The 21623-nt window shown below is 58.9% G+C and overlaps 1 pseudogene; it reads left to right on the top strand.

Annotated features, from left to right (window-relative positions):
• Positions 1 to 1134: 1134 nt before the first annotated feature.
• On the top strand, positions 1135 to 20963 carry LOC143389404 (podocalyxin-like protein 2; annotated as a pseudogene).
• Positions 20964 to 21623: the final 660 nt, after the last annotated feature.

The raw sequence follows: 21623 nt of genomic DNA, 5'->3' as shown, positions 1-21623 counted from the left end.
CTAGATGCCCTTCAATAGGTGGATGGATAAAGAAAATGTGGTCCATATACACAGTGGAATATTACTCAGCCATCAAGAAGAATGAAACAATGGCATTTGATGATAAATGGATGAAACTGGAGAAGGGTCTACTTACTTGGTCCAGAATAACCAAGAATGTCGTTTCTCTTTCCCTTCTGTCCCTTGAGCCTCCTGATACTCACAACACAGGTGTCCTCCACTGTCATGTGATGCCACCTTATGCCCACGTCCCTTCCTTTGACTGAAACCCACTCTCCTCTATACCTCTGCTCCTGCCAATCATATTTCTCCCCAGGATTTATCCTGCAAGACTCGTGTGAGATCATCTCCCGTGATACACACCGCGGGGAGGGCTGAGGACACATTTCACAAGCCCATTTGACACAAGGTGGCGCACGCCTGTCATCCCAGCGACTCAGGAGGCCGAGACAGGAGGATCGCAAGGTGGAGGCCAGCCTCAGCCACTTAGCAAGGCCCTAAGCAACTCAGGGAGACCCTGTCTCTAAATAAAATAGAAAAAGGGGCTGGGGACAGGGCTCAGAGGGTGAGCACCCCTGGGTTCCATTCCTGGAACCCACCCACTCCCCCCGCCCCAAAATAGAAGCAAACTCAACCTCTGGGCTCTAAGTCTGGTCCTTGGCTGTGGCCTTGGCCCAGAGTCCTCCCAATCCAAGAGCCTGGGTTGGGTGGTCACCTGCACTTTGTCATCAGTGCCAGCTTCTCTTTAGTGCTGACCGGACCCCCCCAGGTCCCCCCGCCCAGAGCAGCCAGCGCAGCAGCAGCAGCAGCAGCAGAAGCAGCAGCAGCACACGCTCAGCTGCCAGGCGAGGTGCGAGGCCCGGGGTCCAGCCGGCGAGGCCCCGCCCCCCCGAAGCCTCCTCCGGCGCTGATTGGCCGCTCCGACGCGGGGGCGCTGCGGAGTGGGGGGCGGCTGCCCGCGCGCCCACCTTGTCTCCGCGGGGGCGCGCCTGCGGCACGCGGCCGGGCGGGGCCAGGCGTGAGTGACAGCCGCGCGGGCCAATGAGGAGAGCGCGCGCCACCGCCGCCAGCACGGTTCCCTGACGCGGGCCCTGGCGCCGTGCCGCTGCGGCTGCGGGCGGCGACGGCTGCACCATGGGCCGGCTGCTGCGGGTCGCCCGGCTGCCGCCACTGTTGCTGCCGCCGCTGCTGCTGCTGTTGGCCGAGGGTGAGCGCGGGCGCCGGCGGGCGGGCGGGCGGGCGGGCGGCGGGGCGGGACGGCGACGTGGGCCGCCAACAAAGGCGCCGCGCGGGCGGCGGGGCCGAGGCCGCGCGTGTCCCCCGGGGCCGCCCTCCCCGCGCCAGGGACAGGGTGTGGGCGGCCACGGCGACCCCCCCCCCCCCAGCGCGGCGGCTGCGGTGGCCGGCGCGGGGTGGGCGTGCGGTGACACGCGCCGGTGTCCCCAGGTCCCCGTCCCTCCGGCGACAGTGGCGCGGCCCCCCCCCCCCCCCCCCGCCCCGTAGCGCTCCGAGCGCCGCCCGCCTGGGAGGTGACAGGTGCGCGTGTCGCGGCCGAGGGGCGTGTGTGCGTGCACGGGCGGCGGGAGCGCGCGGCGACATTCACGCCGGGACGCGGGGGGCCACTCGCGAGGGTCCCTGGGGCGGGCGTGGGGGGGCTGCAGGCCCCACGAGCGCCGTCCTCCAGCCCACGGGCAGGGGTGACACTGACATGGCCACGGCGGGGGTCCCCATCCACAGCCTCCCAGGGCACGACGGGGTGGGCGGGTGACAGCGGGGCGGGACACCACGGATGCGCGGTGTGAGGAAGGGACGCCCGGGCGCTGGCAGCTGGCGGGGGCCAGCGGTTCAGCAAGGGACAGGAGCCGGTCCGCAGAGCTGGGTCACATCAGGACGTGTCTGAAAGGCCACGTGGTCAGCCCCAGAGGGGGGACCTTCCTTGCTCTGCGGCCAGGCAAATGTGCTGGCAGGGGGTGTGCACGGTGGCAGGGCTCCCTCGATGGCCCCGGGGGCCTTCCTTCCAGTGGGCACTGCCGCCTGTGACCCCCAGCGGCTCTGGAGGCTGAGGCAGGAGGATCGCCAGGTGGAGGCCAGCCTCAGCCCCCTTAGCGAGGCCCTGAGCCACTCAGCGAGACCCTGTCTCTCAATAAAGTCTAAAAAAGGGCTGGGGACAAGGCTCAGGGGTCTGGTGCCTCTGGGCTCAGTCCTTGGGACCAAAAGAAAAAAAAAAAAAAAAGCCTGTCCCCTCCTCCCCTGTCGCCTGCTCCCTGTCGCATGCTCTCTGTCCTCTGGGCCCGACAGGCACGGTGGTGGGTCCTGCAGGCAGCCGTGGAGGTGTGCGAGCGAGGTTGGGTGATAGTACCTGACCGTCTCTGTTGTGGCTGATGCCAGGCTGTGGGGGCTGCGTGACAGATGCCGCCGGCCACCTCCCAGGCTGGCGGGAGCCCAGGCCTTGGGGAGGATCTGGATTTCAAAGCTGCCAATCACGGGGAGGTGGGCGTGTCCCTGACGGTGGAAGTCCCACAGGGCCCGGCTGCAAGGTTGCAGGCACCGAGGTGGACAGGGGAGACCCCACTGTGCAGCCTGGGCCCTGGGGTGTGGGTGTCTTTGTGTTTTCAGCCTCTAATTCCTCAGCCTCTCTTATGGGCCTTTTTTTTGTTTCTGAGTTTGGGTTAATACCCCCATTCTCCACCCCTGTCTTCCTTCTTCTCTCACCTTCTGTCCCCAGAATGATGAAGTGACACATCGCAGGTGCTAGAGGGAAATACTAATCAGTCACGCAAAGAGTGTGATTCTGCAATTTTAAGTCACGTGCGATCTCAACTAAAGCAGGTATTATATTATTATGACTATTGTTATTATTATTATTATTTTAGTACCAGGGATTGAACCCAGGGCGTGCTTAACCCCTGAGCCCTGTCCTCAGCCTTTTTTATGTTTTGTTTAGAGACAGGGTCTCACTGAGCTGCTTAGGGTCTTGCTAAGTACCTGAGGCTGGCCTCCAATTTGCAATCCTCCTGCCTCAGCCTCCCAACTAAGTTGCGGGGATTACAGATGTGTGCCCTTGTACCCAACAAGGCAGATTAATTATTAGGCACAAAATGAACAGCAGAATGGTGTTCTCTGCCGCTATTTTGGTGTCATCTCATGGTAGGCGAGTTTGAAAAAGGAGGAGCCTCTAGTAATTACCTAAATAATTACGGATTGCCAAAGCTTTTGAAAATATCAAGGTCTATTTAAAGATCAAACAGTCATTGTAAGGAAAAATAAGTTCAAGAAAATGAAACTGGGCTGGGGTTGTGGCTCAGCTGTAGAGCGCTTGCCTGGCATGTGCAAGGCCCTGGGTTTGATCCTCAGCATCACACAAAAATAAATATATAAAATAAAGGTATTGTGTCCAACTACAACTAAAAAATAATAATAATTAAAAAAAAGAAAATGGAACTGTTTACTGAAAAAGGGATGAAAGACCAGGAGAATACCAGGTTCCTTTTTTCAATAGGATTTCACAGTGCCACCTGGGTGTGGTGTCACATATCTGCAATCCCAGTGACTCGGGAGGCTGAGGCAGGAGGATCGCAAATTGGAGGCCAGCCTCAGCCACTTAGCAAGACCCTGTCTCAAAATTTAAAAAAAAAAATAGGGCTGGGGATGAAGCTCAGTGGTCGAGGACACCTGGGTTCAATTGCTAATACTGCAAAAAACTAAATAATAATAATTCCTATCAGACCATCAGGAGAGGAACTTGGGGCTTGACTGGCTGAAAGAGGGTCAGAGAATGGAGGCTGTCACCTGAGAGGTGGTAAACAGGGTTCCTCTGCTCAGGACAGGAGGAGTTTGGGGGAGTTGTAGGTGCTTCTGCGCAGCCGGACCACAGCCTAAATGGGATCAGCGTCCTCTCCACCACACTTCATTGAGATGTGACAGAGACACTTGGAGATTTCAGGAGGCAACTCATATCCCAACCTTCCGTGGTTTTTTAATATTTTAAATTAATATTTGGGGGGTACTGGGGATTGATCTGGGGGATCCTCGACCCCTGAGCCCCATCCCCAGCCCTATTTTGCATTTTATTTAGAGACAGGGTCTCCCTGAATTGCTCAGGGCCTCGCTAAGTGGCTGAGGCTGGCCTCCAATTGTGATCCTCCTGCCTTGGTCTCCCTCGTTGCTGGGGATGACAGGTGTGTGCCACTGAACCTGAACTCAGAGGTTGTTTTAGCGGGTGAATTCCAGGATGCTTGAGAAGAATAAGTTGGGGTTGGGGCGGGGGCTCAGGGGTAGAGCGTTTGCCTAGCATGTGGGAGGCCCTGGGTTTGATCCTCAGCACCACATGAAGATAAATAAAGGTATTGTGTCCATCCACAACTAAACAATATTTGAAAAAAAAAACATTTAAAAAAGAAGAAGTTACCTTTTATTTAAACAAGGCTGAAGTGAGCTTTTCCGACATGCTGGAGTTCGTAGCTAAAGATGAACTGCAGCCTCTCCACCTTTGGTCGCTCAGGGCCACCGGGAACATGCAAAATGTGCATTGTTTAATCATCACCAACATTTCTCATTAAATGACTTTTTTTGTTGTTCCCCAAATGCACTAATGAGATTTTCCTGATCTGTCTCTTATAGTTTCGTTCCTTGCCATCCATGTTACTCAACCGTGGAGATGTATCCCCTGCAAAAGAGGGTTATTATCACAGCTGGTGACTTGTGACCCACCCTGTCATCCCAGCAGCTCCGGAGGCTGAGGCAGGAGGATCGTGAGTTAGAGGCCAGTCTCAGCAAAAGCGAGGCTCAAGCCACTCAGGGAGACCCTGTCTCTAAATAAAATACAAAATAGGGCTGGGGACAGGGCTCAGGGATTGAGGGCCCCTGGATTCAATCCCCGATACCAAAAACAAAAAAATCTGGTAATTTAACTGAGGACAGAGATCATTTTCATCTTTTGTCTCCTGAGAGGGCCTCGCACGCTGCTTGGCCTGGAATCATAGAAGCTCAGAATGACAGGTGGCTCTGTGTAGCTGACCATCTAATACAAATTGGCTGGCCTCCAACTTGCGATCCTCCAGCCTCAGCCTCCCCAACTTGCGATCCTCCGGCCTCAGCCTCCCCAACTTGCGATCCTCCAGCCTCAGCCTCCCACACTTGTGATCCTCTGGCCTCAGCCTCCTGAGCCTCCAGGATTACAGGCGAGTGCCACCAGGCCCAGCTCCTGTAAGACATTTTTGTGGGGAAAACGTGCTAATAACAGGTCTCCTGTTCACTTGCCATTTGACCTGGACCCCAGGAGGCCTTAGTGGTTTCGACTGTGAACCCAGAGGTTGGGTCTGGTCCTTATCTCTGGACCCAGCCCTATCCTGTGCCAGGAACTGTGGCAGGCCCTGGAATTCCAAGTGCCAAGGGACACCTGGAGGACAGGACCTTGTTCAGGGTGGTGTGTGGACAGAGGAGGGCCACCCACCCAGGGGAGCCTCCAGCGAAGGCTGTCAGGTGCTGAGGCTGCAGGCAGAAGGCCGGATTCGCCAGGAGAAAGGTGGCGGGCAGCGTGTATCAAGATCCAGGAGGCTCCCAGACTGTGGGGTCCAGGAAATTGCTAGAAGCTCGGCTCATCTGCAGCTCAGAGAGGGGCTGCGGAGAGCAGAGGGAGGGAGGGAGACCCAGGGTGAGGAGTCCCTGCCACTTTAAAGAGTCTGGCCTGCGTTGTCCTGGTGACGGGTCTTGGAGCCTCATTTGCATTTTAGATTTCTCTGAGCTTTGTTACTCAAAGTGCGGTCTAGGGACAGGCGAGGCCTGCAGACCCCATCCACAGCCCAGAGCCCAAGCCCAGAGTGGCAGGTGATTCATACACACCACCAAAGCTGAGGGGGGTTGGAGGAGCCATGAGTTTTTTGGGGAGGTGCTAAAAGAACTCCTGTAGAGGCCAGGAGGCCGGAAATGTGTCCAAAGCCTCTCCTCCTCCTCCTCCTCTTCCTTCTTCCTCTTTTCCTACCAGGGGCCCTTGACCCCGGAGCCCCGTCCTCAGCCCTGTTTTCTATTTTATTTAGACAGAGGGTCTCACTGAGTTGCTCAGGGCCTCGGTTTGGTTGAGGCTGGCCTCCACTTTGCAATCCTCCTGCCTCAGCCTCCCAAGCTGCTGGGATGACAGCATGTGCCACTACGCCCTGCTGCCGTGGTCCTCTGGACGGCTTGGCTTTTGCGTTCAGGTGGGGCAAAGCCAGAGGATGCCTGTCTGAGCTCAAGAGACCATCATCAAACATCCACTAGGTGCCTTTGAACTTTGCTCCATCCCTAGTGTCCAGGGCACGTCAGCACCTGCTGCGACCCTGTTGCTGTGAGGTCTCTGTCAATGGACGAGTGGGTGCATGGATGGGTGGGGGACAGATAGGTGGGTGGGTGGATGACAGAAGGCAGTCACCACTCAGGCCTCACTCGGATCTGCAAGGAGAACTCCGTTATGATTCTCTGGCTGTATCCGTCAGCTAGTTCTGCGTAACAAATCACCCCCAAATTTAGTGGCTCAGCGCAGCTGTTCCTAGGTGTGACCCCTGGACTCCGGCTCCGGGGTGGGGTCTCGCCCTTCTGTTTAACAAGCCCCCCAAGTGCCCCCGTGACCTGTGGTTCCAAAGGCCCCGGCGCAGGACAACACCTGTGTCCACCCTTGCGTCTGCAGGAGGGCAGTGCAGGTGGCCCTCGGCCAGGGGTTCTTTGGATTTGGGGGACTCCTTCCAGTTTGAGTTGGGCAGTGGCTCGTCCTTGCCTTAGCTGGGACGCTGGGACCAGTGGCCGTGTTTTCCGTGGGAGGTCACTCTGCAGCGCCAGCCCCGCTAGCCCGTCCCAAAGCCCTGGGACCATGGAGTGTCACAGAACCCTCTGAGTCTGCCCTTGGAAAGGCCACCTCCCTCCCCTTGGCCAGGGGCTCAGAGAGGCCGCAGGTCAAGTTCAAGGGGGGCTTCAGGTCGTGCTGGGGAGCCGTGTCCCCAGAGGTCATCGGGGGTCCAGGGCTGGGCACTGTGTCTACCACAGGAATGGGGGGACTCTAATGAGGCAGGTTTTGTGGCGGCAGGTGACACCCTGTCCCTCTCCCGTCTGCCTGTTGTGGTCTTTCCAGGGCTGGGGAGCCCCACGACAGTAGCCAGGGCCCCCAGCGATGGCAGAGGGGGTCAGAAGGGAAGGTCCTGAGAGGCCTGGGTAGAAAGGATCGGAGGGCCGAAGTCCACGTGCGTCAGGCTGCTCCGTCCTCACGTCACCAAAAGCCCTGGCCAGACCCACTGCGGGGAGGAGAGCTTACTTGGAGTCTGGTTTTAGAGGTTCAGTTTGTGGTCGGCGGACTCCACAGCCCTGGGCCTCAGGTGACGCAGGACATCATGGCAGAAGGGGGTGGAGGAGGACAGCAGCTCAGGACATGGCCACCAGGAGGCAGAGAGAGCCCTGCTCCCCAGGGAGAAAACAGACCTCAGACGCACGTTCCTGGGGGCCTCCTTCCCCAGCCTCGCCCCGGCCTGACCTCCTTCTCCAGCCTCCCCCCAGCCTGCAGCTGTTCCTGGCTCATCCCCAGATGAACCCACTGACTCGTCCCCACCTCTGGCCACGGAACCCAGTCACCTCTCAGCCTTCCTGCACCATCTCACACATGGACCCCTGGGGGCACCTCCGGTCTCAGTCACAGTGCCACCCATACCTGGGGACAGAGGACTGTCCAAGGAAGGTGGACTCACATCGGTGGCCGTAGCTCTGGGGCTCTGAGGACCTCGGCTCTGGGAACCACCCCACCCAGGCGCCTGGCTCTGCATCTGAGTCCCTGGTGTGGACGCGGGGTCCGGTGCTCGGAGCCAAGCCCACCTGGAAGTGGCACCGTAGACCTTGACCGTGGTGTCCCCGAGCACCGCAAGCCTTCTGGGCAGGGAACGGCCACAGAGCAGGCACTGGGGGAGCAAGGTCACTGCCTCCCCAACTCCCAGCCTCGACCCAGGGCCTCCCTGCAGCTGTGACTTGGCCTCCTGGAGCTCAAGGCCCGTGGATGACGATGACGATGATGATGATTTGGTCCCAGGGATGGAACCCAGGGGCCTTTAACCCCTGAGCCCCGTCCCCAGCCCTTTTTATTATTCACTTAAAGACAGCGTCTCACTGAGGTGCTTAGGGCCTCACTTAGTTGCTGAGGCTGGCCTCCACCTTGGGATCCTCCTGCCTCAGCCTCCTGAGCCACCAGGATGACAGGTGTGCACCACTGCATGTGGCCTCTGTTCCACGTTTCTACCTGTCACCCCGCCGCTTGCTCTGAAGCCACGTGGGCTCTCAGTGACCTTCTTTACTCAGTCAACCTGTCGTTTTCTGTCTTGGAAACTCTGCTCCTGACTCCTCCCCTGGCATCTCTCCCACCGCGGGGCCAGGCGCTGCCCTTGGGGGGGGTCCTTCTTGGTGCTGTGATGGGTCTGCAGGGTGCAGAGACCCCTCAACCCCCGGGCTCCCTAGTTTCTGGTAGAACAGTCTGAATGGTCCTGTTTCTTTCGGGGCCAGTCGCTCTCAGGATCTACCACCCCATAAGGTGGCGGTGGAGGTCAAAATTCAGACACTGTTTGAAAGCATTTAGCACATGATCCCAATAATATTAGATTTTTTTTTTCTTGTACTGAGGATTGAACCCAGAGGCACTTTACCACTGAGCCACATCCCCGACCTTTTTAATTATTATTTTGAGACAGGGTCTTGCTGAGTGGCTGAGGCTGGCCTCCAACTTGCAATCCTCCTGCCTCAGCCTCCAGATCAGCTGGGTATACAGGCGTGTGCCACCATGCCCAGCCCAGAGGGGGCCAAGTCAACTGAGTCCTCTGTCCCCTACCATTTCCCTCTATCCCCCCTTAGCCACTGTCACACGGAGGTCTGAGCAATTGGTCCTTTTTTGAAATGAAGATGGCATCTTAGAATCCTCGGGCAGCCCTTGGGTATTCAGAGATGTCATCGAAATCCCCGGCCTCTGGCATCTTCTTTGTGACAGGTGATGGTTAGAGACAAAATCTAATCCCAGTGGCCTGGGAGGCTGAGGCAGGAGGATCGCGAGTGGAGGCCAGCCTCAGCACCTTAGCGAGGCCCCAAGCAACTCAGCGAGACCCTGACTTTAAATAAAAAACAAAAAGGGCTGCGCGGTGGCTGAGGGGTCAAGCGCCCCAGGGCCGCCCTTGGCCTCTCCTAACGTCCGGCCTTTGTGTCCGCACAGGAGTGTCCCTGGGTTCCCGTGCAGCCGGGACCGATGAGCCTGGCCCCGAGGGCCTCACGTCCACCTCTCTGCTGGACCTGCTGCTGCCCACCGGCCTGGAGCTGCTGGACGGGGAGGAGCCCAGTGAGTCCATGGGCCTGGGAGCCGGCCTGGGGGCCCCCGGCTCGGGCTTCCCCAGCGACGAGAGCGAGGAGTCCCGGATCCTGCAGCCGCCTCAGTACTTCTTGGAGGAGGAGGAGCTCAACGCCTCCAGCCTCGACCTGGGGCCCACCGCAGGTAGCGCTTCCCGCCCTGCGCATGCGCGAGCGTGGGGCCGCCGCAGGGGCGGGGGCGGGCCCCTGCCAGCACCCCCTGTGACCCCCACCGAGGTTCACCACAGTGCCGTCTGCGGGACACCAAAGCCAAGTCCGCAGGAGTCTGTGCTTCTTTAATACTAACCACTCTTTATTTAGTGAGGCCCTATTCTGTGTTCCCTACTTTTTTTTTTCTGGTACCAGGGATTGAACCCAGGGGTGCTTAACCCCTGACCCCCATCCCCAGCCCTATTTTGGATTTTATTTAGAGACAGGGTCTCACTGAGTTGCTCAGGGCCTTGCTAAGTGGCTGAGGCTGGCCTCCACCTGGCGATCCTCCTGCCTCAGCCTCCCGGGCTGCTGGGATGACAGGCGTGCACCACTGCGCCGGCCAACTACTTTCATTTGCATTATGGGTAATATTTGACACACTCATCTTTTAAGCTTGACAGTGTCTTTCTTTCTAGATGTTTCTAAACATTTTTGCCTGTTTTTCTTTGCTTTATGACGAGTCTTTGCGTCACTGAAATATGCACTCCTCCCTTCCTTCTTCCTCTAATCTACCGTAATTGATTATGGCGCATGGTGTAAGGTGGGATCTCATTGCCCTCTCCCACTGAGACCTGTCGCCACGTGGACCCGTGTGGAAGGACTATTAAGCAGTTTCCCTCCCGGGTCTGGGAGTCCCAGTGGGAGAGGCCGCTGCGCCTCGTCCTTCCTCATGAGGCCGCAGGGGGGCGCTTGGGAGCCCCGCTACCTCCCTGGGTCTGCTGATCTCCGTGGGCTGCCCCAGGTCTCCTGAGGAGAGTCACTGTCGCTCCTTGAATCTGAGCCATGTCGCCATCTGGAGGCCTCCCCGTGGCTGGTCTGTTCCTCATCTCAGGTCTGCACACTCCTCCACGCCAGCCCCATGCGACCCTGCAGAAAAACTGACAGAGCCCCCCTTTTTTAAATTATTTTTTTGGTTCCAGGGGTGCTGAACCCCTGACCCCCATCCCCAGCCCTATTTTGGATTTTATTTAGAGACAGGGTCTCACTCAGTTGCTTACAGCCTCACTGAGTTGCTGAGGCTGGCCTCCACCTAGCGATCCTCCTGCCTCAGCCTCCTGAGCTGCCGGGATAAACAGGCATGTGCCCCTGCGCCCTGCTTGGCACATCATTTGGGAGTGAATTTTTCTTTTTTTAAATGTCAGAGCAGATCTACAAAAGCTGTAAAAGCAGGCGTGATTAATATCTCGGTTGTAGCTAAGGACACTGGGTTACAGAGATTTTAAAGTGACACTGAATCACACACAGGCAGAGTGAAGTCCCAAGCCTGAGGTTTCCGCTTCAAGGTCGGCTGCCCTTTCTTCTGTGTGAAGTCATTGGCTTCAGAGGGCTTCAGTCCTCCCCCTCTGTAGTGAAGTCTGGAGGCACCAGATCATCAGGACGGCCGACTGCCAGACCTGGAGATGCTCTGGGCACAGCAGACCCTCTTTGGACTGTGTCTGTGAAGGATGGTCCCCAGCTCTGGGCCATCGCACACTTACTGGGGACGATCACCAGGAGCGATGGGCAGATACCTCTAGAGCCAAGTGACAGGAGCATCCAAGGAATCCCTTTTACCCACACACTGGAGAAAAAGCAAGCCCTACAATTTTTATTTTATGCTGGTAATACAGAGCAGATAAAAAAAAAATTAAATGCAGCCAGGCATGGGGTGGTGCACCCCTGTGATCCCAGCAGCTCGGGAGGGTGAGGCAGGAGGATCGCAAGGTGGAGGCCAGCCTCAGCCACTTAGCGAGGCCCTAAGCAACTCAGCGAGACCCTGTCTCCAAATAGAATATAAAAAGGGCTGGGAACGGGCCTCAGGGGTTAAGCACCCCTGGGTTCAATCCCTGGTGCCCCCCCAAAAATTAAGTGCAAATAAAAGAAGAAAATAAATTTACCCATAATCCCATCTCGCAGAGTCATGAATGCTGCATGTTGGCGTCTCTCTGAGGGTTTCTGTCCCTTGTGGCAAACGTGTCTATAAAATAGGCCCTTAGATACGAGGGCTGCTGTGTGCACGTCTCGATGGTTCTCCTACATCCTCCTCCCAAGCCGGCAAACACACCTCTCCAGCCCCAGAATTGTCACAGAAATATCCAGGGCAAGAGGAACCTGTCGTCTTGTCCCTTCTCGCAGCACGGAGGCTGAGCTGATCTGCTGCTTCTTTAATCGTTGCCTTGGGGCAGAAGGGAAATTCTATTTTCTGAATGTCTGATTTTTTTTTTCTTTTTTGGTACAGAGATTCAACCCAGGGGTCCTCAACCCCTGAGCCCCGTCCCCAGCCATTTTTACATTTCATTGAGAGACAGGGTCTCCCTGAGTTGCTCAGGGCCTCGCTGAGATGCTGAGGCTGGCCTCCACCTTGCGATCCTCCTGCCTCAGCCTCCTGAGCTGCTGGGATCACAGGCGTGGGCCACCCCTTCTGACTTGCCCTCTCTTTTTTCATTTATATTTCTTTTTTTCTTTTCTCTTTTGGGCAGCGCTGGGCCTGGAACCCAGGGCCTCTCGCATGCCAGGCAGGCGCTCTGCCACCCAGTTAGTCCTCCACCCTTGATCTGTATTTCTTGGATGTCGACTGAGGTTGGCCATTAAAAAGTAGTTTTAACCGTACTGAAAAGATCTTCCCATGATCCTCCGTTTCTCACAAATCTCCTTTGACTTTTGAGTGGTTTTGCATTATCGCTTGCTTGAATAACTGGCCTGAGAGTCACACTCAGGGGACAATTTCCAGCGATTTGACATTAACCTAAAAGGACGTTTAAAGTGACCATCCAAGGACTCCGGCCCCCAGATGCCTGTTAAATTCCTGAGTTGAATGGAGGAGTCAGTTCATTAATATTTCAGCTGGTGCCAAAGATCATCTGTGAGAGGGTGGCCATCCTGGAGGCTGGGAGCCCGCTCTGCATCCCGCCTTGCCAGCACAGGGCACGCCTCTCATCCCAGCAATCTGGAGGCTGAGGCAGGAGGATCATAGGTTGGAGGCCAGCCTCAGCAGCTGGAGGCGGGCTGTGGCTGGAGGAAGTGGGTTCCTGGAGGCAGCACCTTTGGGGTGTATATTTGTCTTCTTTATCAGTGCATCACAGTAGTGGGACTCTCTGTTCCACATCCAGGACAATTCTGCCCTTTTCTTCTTATGGTGACGTGAACTGAACCAAGGGGCACTTTGCCACCAGCCCATGTCCTTAGCTCTTTCATTTTGTGTTTTGAGACAGGGTCTTGCTAAATGGCTGAGGCTGGCCTCCAACTTGCGATCCTCCTGCCTCAGCCTCCCAGCTGCAGAGCTAGGGGTTTAGTGTCACCAATGGAGAGAACACACTTACCAGGACCCTCCAACACTTAAGATACAGGCGTTAGGACCTTAGGAATCATGGATCGCGACATTCCCATGTGATTTGCCACAAACCCCAAGCCAGAGGGGTTAAGGGGCTTACAGAAGTGTGGACAGGTCAGTTAGTGGCTGAGTCCCCCCATGGCCAGGTACTGTTGTCAATAGCATGACCAGTGCCACCAACGGGGTTAGAGGAGGAGCCAGACACTGGAAGGTGGCCGGGGGTGGGGGCGTCCAGCTTCGGAAAACTCGGCCTCCAACTGAGCTGTGGGGGGCGCTGGCCTCCAGGATCTCCCCAGCTTCGTGGGGTCAGCGGGGAGCGCACCCTCCACACGCCTGGTCCAGTCTGTCGACTGAGCCGGGCTCTTCTGGAAGGTCCCCAACTCTGTCAGTGCCCGCGTGCCCCCCACGAGCCAGGGCTGGCTGCTTCTGTCACCAGCCCCCAACAGGGGCCCCGATTCTCCCGCAGGGGCCTCTCCTGAGGTTTTTCTGGTCATCGCGATTGCTGTCACCTACATTGCTGTCCCAGGGACCTTCAGACATGAGATCTCACAGTGTAACGGACCCTTCCTTCCTCCTCCCTCCCTTCATCCCTCCCTTCGTGTCAGTCTGTGTGGCTGGCTGGCTGGCTGTCTGTCTCTCCCCCAGTGCTAAGGATGGATCCTAGGGCCTTCCACATGCCTGGCCACCACCCTACCCCTGAGCCCTGTCCCCAGCCCTTGTTATATTTTATTTAGAGACAGGGTCTCACTGAGTTGCTCAGGGCCTTGCTAAGTTGCTGAGGCTGGCCTCCACCTTGCGATCCTCCTGCCTCAGCCTCCCAAGTCACAGGTGTGCACCACAGCACCCAGCTATGCACTGAATTTTATTTTTGAATCGATCTATTATAAAGTTCTTACTTATATTGAAGTAAAGAATTTTTATCCTTTTATGTATTTGTTTTATGGGTATAATTTCATATTGAATCTGAAAATATTAAGATGTTTTCCTTTTTTTTCTTTTTTTTTTTTTTGGTACCAGAGATTGAACTCAGGGGTACTTAACCACTGAGCCACGTCTCCATACCTTTTTTATGTTTTATTTAGAGTCAGGATATCACTTAGCTGCTTGGGAGGCTGGGGCAGGAGGATCACAAGGTGGAGGCCAGCCTCAGCAGCTTAGCAAGACCCCGAGCAACTCAGGGAGACCCTGTCTCTCAATAAAATGTAAAAATGGCTGGGGACATGGCTCAGGGGTCGAGGGCCCCTGGATTCAATCCCTGGGACTAAAAAAACCAAGAGCCAGACCCCTGTGTTCTGTGTTCACCCTGCCCTCCTCCCCAGCCTCATTTCCCACTCTCGCCCCACATGACCAAGACTGATGCGTCCCTGTCCCTGTAGGCAGGTGATAGCTCTTTCCTGTCGCTCAGCCCTGCCCAGTGGATCCCAGTAAGTCCGGGTTTGAAGAAGCCAACGCACTTTTCCTGTCTCTAGACTACGTCTTCCCGGACTTAACGGGGAAGTCGGGTTCCCTGGAGGACGCTGACCAGCCCCAGGACCTTCTGGGACTCCCCTCGTCCTTGCCCAAGATGAACCTGGTGGAGCCTCCCTGGCACATGCCCCTGGAGGAGGAAGAGGAGGAGGAGGAGGAGGAGGAAGAGGAGGAAGAGGAGGAGGAGAGGGAGAAGGAGGAGGAGGAGAAGGAGGAGGAAGAACAGCTGCTTCCTGTGAGCGGACCCCAGGCAGAGGCCACCACGCAGGCTCCAGACTCTCCTCCCAGGGGCAGCAGCAGCCAGGCTCCGGGGGCCACCAGACCCCGGCAGGAGGACTCTGGGGACCAGGTGTCATCGGGCGTGGATGCGGAGAGCAGTGCGGAGCCCAGCCTGTCGCCACCCTCTGTCACCCCACGCACGGTGACCCTGGGGGACCAGGACTTGTCCAGCCAGGAGGACACGGCCACCATGCTGCCAGCGGCGGGACTCGGGGTAGAGTTTGAGGTCCCTCCAGGACCCCGTGAAGACGCCACTGTGGGGGCCCCCGACTTGGCTGGCCGGCCCGGGGACCTGCCGCCCCTGTCTCCGTCCCCTGCAACCAGAGCCCCAGGCGAGGGTCACCTCGACCCTAGGACCTCAGCCTCTTTCCCACCAGCCCCCCAAGACTCGGAGCCGACCCCTTCCCTTGCCACCCTGGGGCCAGACACACCCAGCCAGCAGCCACAGAAGGGCCCGGTGGCCGCAGCGCCCTCCAGGACCCCCTGGGACTCCACACAGGTGAGGGGCGCATGGGCCTCGGCCGCACCCTGTGGGCCTCCCCGTCACCCTGGCTGGTGCAGTGGGGCAGGGCCTGTCAGGTGGGGCTGTCCCCAGAGCCCCAGGGAAGCCTGGGACATCGCCACTCCTCACGGCCCAGCCTGGGGCGTGTGCCACACTCGAGCGCAAAGACCTTGGGAGAGGCTTGGTGGCCCCTCCTGGTTTCCACTGTTCAGGAGGCTACTGCTGCGCCGTGGCCTCTGGTGTTGCTCCTAGGAGAAGCACAGCAGGTGGCTGGCCTGCGCCCCTCCACCCCCGGCCTCCAACACACACCCACAGTTTTCAGAAGGGAAGGAAGGGGCCAGGTTTGTGGTGGGGGGACCAGGGATTGAACCCAGGGCCCAGGACCCCTGAGCCCCTCTCCAGCCCTGTTTTGCATTTTATTTAGAGACAGGGTTTCCCTGAGTTGCTTAGAGCCTCACTTTGGCTGAGGCTGGCCTCTAACTGTGATCCTCCTGCCTCAGCCTCCTGAGTCACCGGGATGACAGGCGTGCCCAGCAGGGGTCTGTTGTAGGCAGCTTTTTTGCTGCTGTGACTTAAGATCCCTCCAGCACAACTGCAGAGTAGGACAGTGGACGTGGGGCCCAGGATGTCCCAGGTCCTAGTCCACAGATGGCGGCCCCACTCTTGGGCCGAGGGGAGGCAGGACATCATGGAGGAGGAGTGTGGGGAGGGAGCAGCTCCCATGGGGACCAGGGAGCAGGGACTCTACGCTCCAGGGACAAATAGAGACCCCAAGCCACGGCCCCAGGGCCACCTCCTCCCCACACCCCACCAGGGGCCACCAGGGGACCCCCAGGGAGCCATTCAGTGCTGGGGTTCAGGCCTCACACCCCTCACTCCTCCTCTGGACCTTCCTACATCGTCCCCACGGGGGCTCTGGGGACATGTCACAGCCACACCAGGATAGGGTCTGCCTGTGACCCACAGACCCGGAAACCTGCCCCCAGTCTCTGAACAGGGCCCCGCAGCCTGGCCCCAGGGACAGTTCCCCTTTTCTCTGAGGCACCCTCAGCGGGTCCCTGAAGCCACCTGGGTTTGTGGCTCCTGGGCAGAACCAGTGGCCTGTCACCTTGTAGAGGTCGCCCGTTCCACTTGGCTCCGCAGACCCGCAGCAGCCGGTGTCTTCTGGCTTCCCACAGGGTGTCAGGTCTCTGTCCCCCGGGACACCTTCTTACTGCGGCCACCCTCTTTCCGTCTCCTGGTCCAGGTCATCTGCAAGGACTGGAGCAACCTGGCGGGGAAGAACTACATCATCCTGAACATGACCGAGAACGTGGACTGTGTGAGTGGCCGGCCAGCACATGCACAGAGCGGGGCGGGGTCCCAGGGCCAGCCTGACCCCAGGACCATCAGCCCCGTCAACGCTACAAACCCACAAACAAGGACAAAACAGACTGGGAGGGAGGGAGACAGAATGCTTTTTGCATTTTAAGGTTTCTAAGGGGTCTTTCATTTTCTCCCTTTTTTAAACATATCAGGGATTGAATTTAGGGGCCCTCGACCCCTGAGCCCTGTCCCCAGCCCCTTTTTATATCTTATTTAGAGACAGGGTCTCGCTGAGTTGCTCAGGGCCTTGCTAAGTTGTAGAGGCTGGCCTCCAACTTGCGATCCTCCTGCCTCAGCCTCCTGAGTCGCTGGGATGACAGCTACTGCACCCAAAGGCTTCCTTACCATTGGCTCTGGGCACCCATATTGAGAAGGGAGTTGTCCCACTCTTGAAAGGCAGCACTTCTGTCACCTTTGGTGGCTTAGAGTCGAGGGCTGACCGGGGCTCCCTTTGGGTGGCAGGGGGAGTGGCTCTGCCTCGCCAGCAGCCCTGGCTGACCTGTCCGTGGCAGGGCACCCAAGGGCGAGCTGAGCGACCCGAGGGGAGCGGCCGACTTTAGAGGTTGGGAACGTGGATGTAGCTACTTTGCACATCCAGAAAGAAGAGGAGCTGGAGGGCCTAGTGGCCCTGGGACCAAAGAAGGGTCTCTTCCCCGATGTGACTTGGTGATCTGTGTGCCAAGAGGCCTCCAGCCCCAGCCTGGGCCCATGCCACCGGGTTCCTCTTTAGGACCAGACCCTAGTTTTCATTTCACATGGCGTGACCGTGCCTGGGCCTGGTCAAGGACAGGGACAGCTGTGCAGAGCGCCCAGTGGGCAGAAGTCCAACCTCCAGCATCTCCGCCCTGTCCCCAGTTCCAGGGGCCACTGGGCCCTCTCTCTTGAAGACACCAGCATAAGAGCATGTGGTGGCTCTTTTCATTACCACCGCAGGCCAGATCTCTGGTGGCAGAGGGGAGACAGGCCACCTCTCCCCAGATCCTGGGGGCCGCATTGCTGCTGTGGTGGGCAGGAGACGAGCCCTGTCACCGCTCCTCCAGTGGCTGTACTGATGTGCGTCCTTACGGTCCCCAACCCTCTCTGTACCCCATGCCAGACCCCATTATGCTTTGACCCCAGGCCCGAGGAGTAGCCACCTGTCCCCTGTTCTCCCAGCTCCACTGGGGGCTAGAGAGGCGGCCCCACCCCTTCCTCACCTAGAGTGGCCAGAGCAGAAGGGACAAAGTCCTCCTGTCCCACCCCGCAGCCTGGCTCTGGCTCACAGGTGGTCCCCAGAGGAGCCCGAGGGTCTTTCTCAGCCTTTGGCCATGGAGCGCAGGGTGACATGGGTCTGTCCCTCCCTGAGCGAGCCTCTGACCTTGCAGGAGGTGTTTTGGCGCCACCGAGGGCTCCAGCTGGTGGCCCTGGTGGAGGAGGTGCTGCCCTGCCACCGCAGCGGCCATCACGGGGACTGGCACATCTCCCTGAGCAAGCCCAGTGACAAGGAGCAGCACCTGCTCATGGCGCTGGTGGGCGAGCAGGGTGAGGATGGCGGGCGGGCGGCCTGGGCCCTGGGTCCCCAGGACAGCACCCCTCCTGGTTGCAGGCTCCAGGCCACCCCATCAGCTTGGGTTTGGGGGCAAAGGTGGAGGGCGCAGGGGCAGGGCGCAAGGACACCCGTTCCAGCCCAGGTGGGGACTCCCAAGTGTGGCGGGAGGGAGGGGCAGGAGGGGCTGCAGAGGTGACGTCCGGCCACACCTGTTACCTGGTCACCCACCGGGTCAGCTGGGCCGACAGGGAGCCGAGGACGCAGAGAGGGCGCGACCCTTTCTGCAGGAGCTGGTGGTGCGCGCTTGCGCCTGTGCGCCCCGAGGATCTGGGTGTCATTAGAGCCCAAAAGTGGGGCTGAAGGGGCTCAGGCCAGTGGTCCCAGAGGGGGTGTAGGTCTTGCGACCCCCGGAGGGGCCGCAGGGGTCATGGCCATGCTGATGGGGGCCTTTCTCCTCCCAGGGGTGGTGCCCACTCAAGATGTCCTCTCCATGCTGGGTGACATCCGCAGGAGCCTGGAGGAGGTAAGGGTACAGGGACTTGGATCCCCGAGCTGCTCCTGAGCTCACTCCCGTCTGTCCCTCAAGCTCTGGGGACACGCAGACTTCCCTGGGGGGCCCCACAGCCCGTGGGTCAAGGAAGCCCAAACAGATGGGGCTCTGGGCAGGGTGAGCCTGGGGGCCCTTCCCAACCAGGCCCTTGGGAAGGGGCCTGGGGTCCTGGAGAGAGGGGGAGTCAGGGGAGGGCCTGGAGAAGAGGAGGTGGGGGTCAAACAGGAAACAGCAGGACCCCCGTAGCACCTGGAGGAGGGAGCATGACAGGTTCTAGAAACCTCAAGAATGTTCTGGAAACCTGGGTATGCCTCAGGAGCCACCAGCCCAGTACCTCCAAATGGCCAGCTGCCATTGCTCCTCCTGCTGGGGACCTGGGGTGCCAGACATGGACTGCCATCTTGGGTGCCAAATGCCTGGGGCCTCCTGGGGAGACCTGGGCAAAAGGACAGACGGCAGCCTCTCCGCAGCTGCTGGACCAGCCCCGGGAAACCGAGGTCCCTGGTCTCCTTACCTACTTCCCCAAAGGGCAGCACCCTGCATTCCTCACCCCGCTCTCGTGGAACCCAATGACGTGTTGTCAGTCCCCTTCATTCTTGAGCTCTGCAATGTGTGACAGTAGATATGAACGTGTGACCCTGGGCCACATCCTTATCTGTCACATGCAAGGGGACCCTGTTTCCGTGCTGGTGTTTTATCTCGGTAAACACAGTGCTCACTCGGGGCCAGACCTGGGTGCTGTCACTTAGTCCTTGGTGCTCCCCACCCCCAGGCTGTCAGGATTAAACAGGGCACCCTCTTGGTGACACACATTCCATAGGCAAGTGACCTCACACCCAGAGAAGTGAGGTCACTTGCCTATCGAGATCTTCCCCAGTTTTGCAATTCTGGGCTCGGGAACACTGTGGCGGGGACGGTGTAGGCCTGGGCTGGCCTTGGCCTCCTGCACCTGCCTCCCTCCCTCTGTGTACTCTGTCCTCACGGGCCCCTGATGCAGCTGGACTGGGCCCCACGACATGCTGGGTCTCTGCAAGGATGTAAGCGCATGAGTTGAGCAAGGACACTGGCAGGTGGTTCTACCAAGACAAACTGACCCTTGTTAACTGAAAGTCCCCAAAACGTGCAGATGGGTCACAGAAACTGCAAGAACTAAAGACCCGGTGATGCACCCAGTCCTGCCACACAGCCACCTGGTGTCCCTGCCCTCTGGGCTCAGCCCCAGGGCACAGCAGCCTCTTGGCAGACAGGACAGGCCCGGGACAGACCACCAGCTGCGTGCTTGTCACCTTGTCATCAGTGACACTCCAGCAGCAGGAACTACCCAGAGCACCCAGCACTGTCCCAGGGACGTGAAGCTGGCCCATAATGACCAGAACATACCAGAATCCCCCGTGCCTGCTGCAAGGTGGGAGCCTGTAGCCCCCAGTCCCCACCGAGCCCAGGTGCCTGTCCCCAGCCCAGTCCCAAGCTCCAGCAGCCCCCCCAGGTCCTGAGCCGCAGACCCGGCCCCTCCCCCCCTAGATTGGCATTCAGAACTACTCCACGACAAGTAGCTGCCAGGCGCGGGCCACCCAGGTGCGCAGTGACTACGGGCGCTCTTTGTGGTGCTGGTGATCATCGGGGTCATCTGCTTCGTCATCATTGTGCTCGGCCTGCTCTACAACTGCTGGCAGCGCCGGCTGCCCAAGCTCAAGCATGTGGTGAGCCCCGGGGACAGGGATGGGACGGGGCTGGGCCCGGGAGCCGGTGGAGAAGGACCAGACGCAGTGCCCACGCCTTAGGCATGGTGTGGTGGTGTCCCAGGTGCACAGGGCTGTGCCGAGGACCGCACGGGCACTGCGGGAGGGGATTGTGTCCTCATCCTCGGGGTCCCACCTGGGCCCCTGCAGGGTCCGTGGCAGAGCCAGGCCCCGGGCCGGCCCTGCGCAGGCACCAAGCGGAGGTTTCCCAAGAGCAAGGCCCGGCTCCAAGCCCACCGAAGCGCGCGTTTTGACTTTGACTTGCAAAGGCTGTTGGAAGGGATCGCACGAGCCCAGGGGGCGACAGGGTGTCCTAGTGCGAAGGGTCATTCAGGAGCTCAGCGTGGCACCAGAAAAGTGGGAGCATGCCAGCTTCAGGGGGTCCCCTGGGGGTGCCCCGTCGGGTCTTACTAAGCCCCGGGGCAGTTCGGCGGGCCGGGGAGCGAAGCCCGCGCCCAGCGCCCTCTCCCACCGCTGCAGTCGCACGGCGAGGAGCTGCGCTTCGTAGAGAACGGCTGCCACGACAACCCCACGCTGGACGTGGCCAGCGACAGCCAGTCGGAGATGCAGGAGAAGCAGCCGAGCCTGAACGGCCGGGGAGCTGGAGCGCGCTCATGGGGGGCAAGCGGGACCCCGAGGACTCGGACGTGTTCGAGGAGGACACGCACCTGTGAGCGCGGGCCTGCGAGCCGGGCCGGGGCCTCGCGCCCGCCGGGGTCCGCGCCGGGATGGAGCAGCGCGGCCCCGAAGCAGACCGCCGCGGAGCCCGCACGCGCCCGCGCCCCCTCCCCGGACCGCGACCCGCGGCCAGGCCCTCGACGCGGGACTTCTCCCCGCTTCCCCCGACTCCACACAGCGACCTCGGCACAGCGCCCCCTCTCCCGGCCCCGCGAACCCCGGCCCGCGTGTTTCTCTCAATAAAAAGAGAGAAAACAGAGTGAAACCTAAAAAAAAAAGAAAGCAGTCAATAACCCTGCAGCTTCCAGGAATAAAGAACAGCGGGTCCTGTGACTGCAGGGTTTTTGACTGCTTTCTTTTTTTTTTTTCCCTTGTGATGCTGGGGATCAAACCCAAGGCCCTACCACTGAGTCCCAGCCCTTGCTCCACCCTCTTTTTACTTTTTATTTTGAGACAGGGTCTCACTAAATTTCTGAGACTGGCTTTGAACTTGCAATCCTCCTGCCTCAGCCTCCCAAGTAGCTGGTATCACAGGCGTATTTTCAAATGTACCAGAGTCCCAGGGCTGGACAGCATTTAGGGTGGGGCAGTAGGAATGGGTGATAGTGGCTGTGGGGACACACATCCTGGACCTGGGCTCTGCTGGGCAACCCATG

The sequence above is a fragment of the Callospermophilus lateralis genome, unplaced genomic scaffold, assembly GCF_048772815.1.
Source record: "Callospermophilus lateralis isolate mCalLat2 unplaced genomic scaffold, mCalLat2.hap1 Scaffold_73, whole genome shotgun sequence".
NCBI classification, from domain to species: domain Eukaryota; kingdom Metazoa; phylum Chordata; class Mammalia; order Rodentia; family Sciuridae; genus Callospermophilus; species Callospermophilus lateralis.
This window is presented reverse-complemented; position numbering and strand designations above follow the sequence as displayed.